This window comes from Callithrix jacchus, chromosome 15 (genome assembly GCF_049354715.1).
Source record: "Callithrix jacchus isolate 240 chromosome 15, calJac240_pri, whole genome shotgun sequence".
NCBI classification, from domain to species: Eukaryota; Metazoa; Chordata; class Mammalia; order Primates; family Cebidae; genus Callithrix; species Callithrix jacchus.
The window spans coordinates 13244469-13251942 of record NC_133516.1 but is presented as its reverse complement, the minus strand read 5'-3'; positions in this window follow the sequence as shown (position 1 = coordinate 13251942).

The following is a 7474-nucleotide window of genomic DNA, read 5'->3' as shown; positions in this document are numbered from 1 at the left end:
GGCACAATCTTGGCTCACTGCAACCTCTGCCTTCTGGGTTCAAGCGATTCTCCTGCCTCAGCCTCCCAAGTAGCTGGAACTACAGGTGCGTGTCACCATGCCCAGCTAATTTTTGTATTTTTAGTAGAGATGGGATTTCACCATGTTGGCCAGGCTAGTCTTGATCTCTTGACCTTGTGATCTGCCTGCCTTGACCTCCCCAAATGCTGGAATAACTGGCCCGAGCCACCAGGCATGGCCTGCAATGTGGTTTTTAATAAAAACTTTAATGATTATTATCATTCAAACTTTATAGGTACAAATGATAATTGTAAGGCTGGAGGAAGTCTATTTCCCAGATGGTAGGGGAGGCAGATGAATTGTAGGTTAGAAGGGGGTTTTTTGAGCAAGGAGCTTTAACACCCAGCCATACTGGAAACTGCATCAGAAAGGCTTGAGAAATCTGCTTGGGACAAGTCTCTAGAGTTGCTCTTGGTCACTTTGTTTTCAGTGTGACATCACGGCAAACATCACACAGTGCAGTCACACAAACCTAGGCTGGATGGCATACCCTATTGCTCCTGGGCTACAAACCCGTGCACATGATATTGTGCTGAATGCAGTAGGCAGTTGTAACACGGGGGTAAGTATGCAGGCATTTAAACATAGAAAAGGTACAGTAAAAACACAGCATTATAATTTTTGTTTTTGTTACCGAGTCTCACTCTGTCACCCAGGCTTGAGTGTAGTAGCGGCACTATCGCAGCTCACTACAACCTCTGCCTCAGCCTTCTGAGTAACTGGGACTACAGGGGCATGCTGCCATGCTCGTCTCATTGACAGGGTTTCATCGTGTTGGTCAGTTTGGTCTTGAACTCCTGACCTCAAGTGATCCGCTCCCTGTGGCCTCCCAAAGTGCTGGGATTACAGATGTGAGCCACTGTGCCCAGCCTACAGCATTACAATCTTATGAGACCACTGTTATTGTACATGCCGTCCGTCATTGACATAAAGGTTGTTATGTGGTGCCTGATGGCATAATGAAAGCTACTGCGTACGGACCGCCTGGCAACGGGATCATTAGCAATATTCCCATGGTCACTGCAACAACACACTGGAAATAGCAAGCTTAAACAGCCCTTCACTATGTGGCAGCCACCGCTCTAAGCGGTTTACATCTATGCACTCATGACACTTATGAAGCCACTCCACAGATGAGGAAACAGAGGCGTAGAAAGACTAAGAGTTATACAGCTTGTAAGTGGCAGAGCTGGGATTCAAACCCAGGGTGTATGACTCCTTTCTGGAGAGCAGTTTCGCATATGAATCACAAGAAGGCTACACTTCCTCCCCGTATTAGTTGCTAGTGTTTTGCTACATCCCTTCCAGGAAGAGTAAGTGGAAACACGTAAATTTCCAAGACAAGCAGACTTGGGCTCAAATCTGGGCTCAATTCTTTACCAGCTGTATCATCTTTATCAAGTTGCTTGAAAGCTCTGACTGTTAATTTTTCTCATCTGTAAAATGGGAACAATCACCCCTATCTCAGAGAGTTGCTGTGAGAATTAAGTGCAACCACACATGACAGAGCCTGCTACCTATTTTTACAGTGCTCTCAGATTCACTAGGCTTGGCCTAAATGGACATTTTCTTTTCAAGCCTCCTTCATGACCCAAATCATTTCTGACTCATAGCTAATCCTTCCTTCCTGCCTGCCTGCCTGCCTCCCTCCCTCCCTCCCTCTCTTCCTTCTTTCCAATTTTTAGAGACAGGGTCTGCTGTATCACCCAGGCTGGCATTATCACAGCTTCCTGGAGCCTCAGTCTCCTATGCTCAAGCGATTCTCCCACTCAGCTTCCCAAGTAGCTGGGACTACAGGTGCATAACGACTATACCTGGCCAATTTTTTTTCTTTTGTACAGTTGAGGTCTCACTGTGTTGCCCAGGTTGGCCTCAAACTCCTGAGCTAAGTAATTCTCCTGCCTTAGCCTCTCAAATTGCTGTAGGCATGAGCCACCACAGCCAGCCCCCGTAACTATTTCCGACTACATGTTAAATACCCTATGTATAAGTCTTGGAGGTTGTTCTATTTTATAATTCTATTTTCTTTCTCTGTATTTACCGTCTTCGTTTCTCTCTCATTCTCCTATTTTTTTCTCTCTCTCTTTTCTACTCTTCCTTTCCTACATAGATAATCTTTGTTTGGTCTTTTTTCTTATGGATAATCTTTGTTTTGGTCTAAATTGATTGTGAATTGAGAGGGAATGAACAATGGCTTGTGTCTTAAATTTGCAAACACAATGTAGTCATGAAGATAACAAGAAACATCAATGAGGCCAGGTGTGGTGCTCACACCTGTAATCCCAGCACTTTGGGAGGCCGAGGCAGGCGGATCACCTGAGGTCAGGAGTTCGAGACCAGCTTGGTCAACATGGTGAAACCCTGTCTCTACTAAAAACACAAAAATTAGCCGGTGTGGGGGTGAGTGCCTGTAATCCCAGCTACTCCAGAGGCTGAGGCAGGAGAATTGCTTGAATCTGGGAGGCGAAGTTTGCAGTGAACTGAGATGGTGCCACTGCACTCCAACCTGGGCAACAGAGTGAGACTCCATCTCAGAAAAGAAACATCAATATCCAGATAGACAAAGACGGAAGATGTGAACACTGATATATTGCTAGCAGCTTAGAAGTTGATACAACCTTTTTGGCAATATGAGTCAAAAGATATAAAAGTGTGCACACTCTTTGACCCAGAAAATTTACTTCTAGGAAATAATCATTATCCATGGGATGTTTATATCAATTAGCTTTTGTTGCGTAACAAACCATCTCAAACTAGATTAAAATCACAAACATTGATTATTTCTCATGTTCTGCGGTTCTTTGGGATTGGCCAGCTCAGCAGGAACTAGATGGTTTAGCATGGTCTAGAATGGTTTCATTTACATGTATGGGCTACAGGTGGGATGTCTCAACGGCGTCTCTGTGTGTTATCTTCTCTTCCAGTAGGCTAGCCCAGGCTTCCTCGTATGGTGCTCTTAGGATTCTCAGCAACCAAGAAGGGGCAAGGCCCGGTACATAAACACTTTTTTCAAACCTCTGCTTGCAACACATTTGCCAATGTCCACATGATCCAGCCCGTTCAGGGTTGGAGAAATAGATGCTACTTTTTGACTGGAGGAGACGCAAAACAACGTGGCCACTTTTTTCTACAGTGTTTGTTTGTCAATTCACTATTTATAATGAATAGTGGGAGGGAGGGAATTCAGTTGTTCAAGAGTAGAGGACTTGTTGAATAAATCAAACATCCATACAATGAGATCCGATGCAACATTTACAAATGATAGACAAGAGGAGTTTACGCTGTGGGAAAACGTTCCCCATATACAGTTTAGCGGAGGAGAAAAAGGTTTACAACATCTCATTTTTGCTGAGCAAAAGGTATAAAAGCATATGTTTAAAGAAATTGGAATTTCCAGGCATGGTGGTTCATGCCTATAATCCTTTGGGAGGCCAAGGCAGGAGGATTGCTTGAGCTCAGGAGCTCAAGACCTGGGCAACATAGCCAGACCTCATCTCTATTAAAAATTAAAAAAAAACAAATTAGCCGGGCATGACAGCATGCATCTGTAGTCCCAGCTATTCAGGAGGCTGAGGAGAGAGGATTGCTTTAGCCTGGAAAATTGAGGGTGCAGTGAACTATGATTGTGCCACTGCACTCCAGTGGGGATGACAGAGTGAGACCCTATCTCAAAAAACAAGCAAGGCCGGGTGCAGTGGCTCACGCCTGCAATCCTGGCACTTTGGGAGGCTGAGGCAGGCAGATCAAAAGGTCAGGATTTTGAGGCCAGCTTGGCCAATATAGTGAAACTCTGTCTCTACTAAAAATACAAAAATTAGCCAGGCGTGGTGGAAGGTGTCTGTAATCCTAGCCACTCGAGAGGCTAAGGCAGGAGAATCACCTGAACCCGGGAGCCGGGGGTTGCACTGAGCCGAGATCGCACCACTCTACTCTAGCCCTGGCGGCGGTGCAAGGCTCCATCTTAAACACAACACAACAGAACAAAACACAACAAAAACAAGATTGGGAGTACATAAAACAAAATGTTAATAATAAATATCTAGTGACAACATATTTTCCTTGTTTTCCTGTATAATAACGTTTCTATAGTCCAACATTTACCTAAGCAGTTTATATGCATGTAAGATGGATTCTACCAATACTATTGTCCATATTTTAGAGATGAGGAAACTAAGACACAGAGAAGCTTAATAACTTGTCCAAAGTTACAAGCAGGTAGAGGGCAGAGCCTTTATTTGAATCCAAACTTCATGTTCTTAACTGCTACACTATTTTCCTTTTTTCTTTTTTTTTTGAGATAGAGTTTTGCTCTGTTTTCAGGCCAGAGTGCAACAGTGCAATCTTGGCTCACTGCAACCTCCGCCTCACAGGCTCAAGTGATTATCCTGCCTCAGCCTCCCAAGTAGCTGGGATTACAGGCGCCTATTACCACGCCTGGCTAATGTTTGCATTCATTTTTAGTAGAGACTGGGTTTCACCATGTTGGCCAGGCTGGTCTTAAACTCCTGACCTCAGGTGATCCACCTGCTTCAACCTTCCAAAGTGCTGGGATTACAGGCAAGAGCCACCATGCCCAGTCCACTATTTTCCTTTCAAAGCCAACTAATTTGTCTGGGGCTAGAGCATGATATTTGATAAATGTGCTATATCACTGGTTTTAAGTCTTTTAAAAAATATATTAAGCTTGGGCTCAGTGGTTTATGCCTGTAATCCTAGCACTTTTGGGAGGCTAAGACTGGAGGTTTGCTTGGGCCCAGGAGTTCAGGATCAGCCTGGGCAATATGGCGAAACCCTGTCTCACACAAAGATTAGCCAGGCATCTTGGAGGATCACCTAAGCCCTGGAAGTTGAGGCTGTGGTGAACCAAGATCGCGCTACTGCACTCCAGCCTGGGAGACGGGAGTGAGACCTTGCCTAGAAAATAATAATAATAAATAAAATAAAATAATAACATTTAAAATATATTTAAATATTTTTATTGCAAATGTAATATACTCTAGAATTATATTGAATAAAAGATGAAATTCATGGCTGGGTGCCATAGTTCATGCCTGTAATCCCAGCACTTTGGGAGGCCGAGGTGGGTGGATCATGAGGTCAGGAGGTTGAGATCATCCCGGCTAACAAGGTGAAATCCCATCTCTACTAAAAATACAGAAAATTAAGGCTGGGTGCGATGGCTCAGGCCTGTAATCCTAGCACTTTGGGAGGCCAAGGCAGGTGGATCATGAGGTCAGGAGATTGAGACCATCCTGGCCATTTTTTGTACTCTACGAAAGTACAAAAAATTAGCTGGGCATGGTGGCACAGGCCTGTAGTCCCAGCTACCCAGGAGGCTGAGGCAGGGGAATTGCTTGAGTCTGGGAGATGGAGGTTGCAGTGAGCCGATATTATGCCACTGCACTCCAGCCTGGCGAAAGAACAAGACTCCATCAAAAAAATACAAAATTAGCCAGACATGGTGGCATACGCTACACTACGCTACTCGGGAGGCTGAGGTAGAGAATTGCTTAAACCTGGGAGGCAGAGGTTGCAGTGAGCCAAGATCATGCCACTGCACTCCAGCCTGGGTGACAGAGCAAGACTCTGTCTAAAAAAAAAAAAAAAAAAGATGAAATTCATTCTGTTGGGATCCTAGTATCCTCAGAGATAACTGTCTGCAGTTTAGTATGTATCTTTCCAAATCTTTTTCTTTCTTTCTTTCCTTCCTTCCTTCTTCTTGCTTGCTTTTCTTGCTTTCTTTCCTTCATCTCACTCTGTCACCCAGGCTAGAGTGCAGTGGCACAATCTCAGCTCACTGCAACCTCTACCTCCTGGGCTCTACCAATCCTCCTGCTTCATGAGTATCTGAAAGTATATGTGCTCACCGTATACCTGGCTAATTTTTAATAAAGATGGGGTTTCACCATGTTGCCCAGACTGGTCTCAAACTCCTGAGCCTAAGAAATCCACCTGCCTCAGCCTCCCAATGTGCTGGGATTAAAGGTCTCAGCCACTGCACCCAGCCTAGATCTTTCTTTTACATGCATTTATGTACCTACGTATCCTGTATGTAGTATATATGTGAATGTAGGTGTGTATACATATGTGTGTATGTGTGCTTTTCCCACAGATGTACATTCTACTCTAAATTTGTTATTTGGTGACATTTTGGCAGGCCTTGGAGATTTTACCATGCCTATTGACATAGATCTTTCTCATTCTTTTCCTTTGGTGATTTATATGGTTTGGCTGTGTCCCTACCCAAATCTCATCTTGAATCCCCACGTATTGTGGGAGGGACCTGGTGGGAGGTGACTGAATCATGGGAGCAGGTCTTTCCTGTGCTGTTCTCATGATAATGGGTGAATCTCACGAGATCTGATGGTTCTATAAGAGAAAGTTTCCCTGCACAAGCTCGTTCTTTGCCTGCTGCCATCCATGTAAGACATGACTTGCTCCTCCTTGCCTTCTGCCATGAATGTGAGGCCTCCCCAGCCATGTGGAACTGTAAGTCCATTAAACCCCTTTTCCTGTATAAATTACCCAGTCTCAGGTATGACTTTATCAGCAGTGTGAAAACAGACTGATACAGTAATTTAAAAGTTTCTTTTAAATAGAATGAGTCTTGGAAATACCCTCATGGTGTGGGCTTCCATTGGTGCACAGGGTAGGACTAAAGGAACAAGAGAGAGTCTAAGGAAGGAGAAACATAATCATGAGAGGTGATAGTAAAAAGATTACCCCTATATACGTGTGTGCATATATATATATATATATATATTTTTTTTTTTTTTTTTTTGAGACTTAGTATTTCTCTGTCACCCACGCTGGAGTTCAGTGGCTGATGTCAGCTCACTGCAACCTGCACCTCCCAAGTTCAAGTGATTCTCCTGCCTCAGCCTCCAGAGTAGAGTAGCTGGGATTAGAGGCATGAGCCACCTAAGTTGACTGTACCTTATCTTAACTAACTGTATCTGCAAAAGTGCTATTTCCAAATAAGGTCATGCTTCTTCTTTTTCTTCTTTTTTTTTTTTAGATGGGGTCTTGCTCTATCACCCAGGCTGGAGTGCAGTGTGGTGCAATCACAGCTCACTATCAACTACCTCCTGTGCTGAAGCAATCCTCCTACCTTAGCCTCTCAAGTAGCTGAGACTACAGGCATGCACCACATGCCTAACTTTTTTTAGTGGAGATGGGGGTCTCACTACATTGCCCAGGCTGGTTTCGAACTCTTAGGCTCAAGTCATCCTCCTGGCCTGGCATCCCAAAATGCTGGAATTACAGGTATGAGCCACTGCACCTGGCCCTGGGTCACACTCTGAGGTTACAGGTGAACATGAATTGTCGTGGGAGTCCCTATTCAATCCACTACAGGGGTCTACAGTTTCCACTTGACTAAAAGTGCCACTAATACTCAATTGTCATAAGGCAT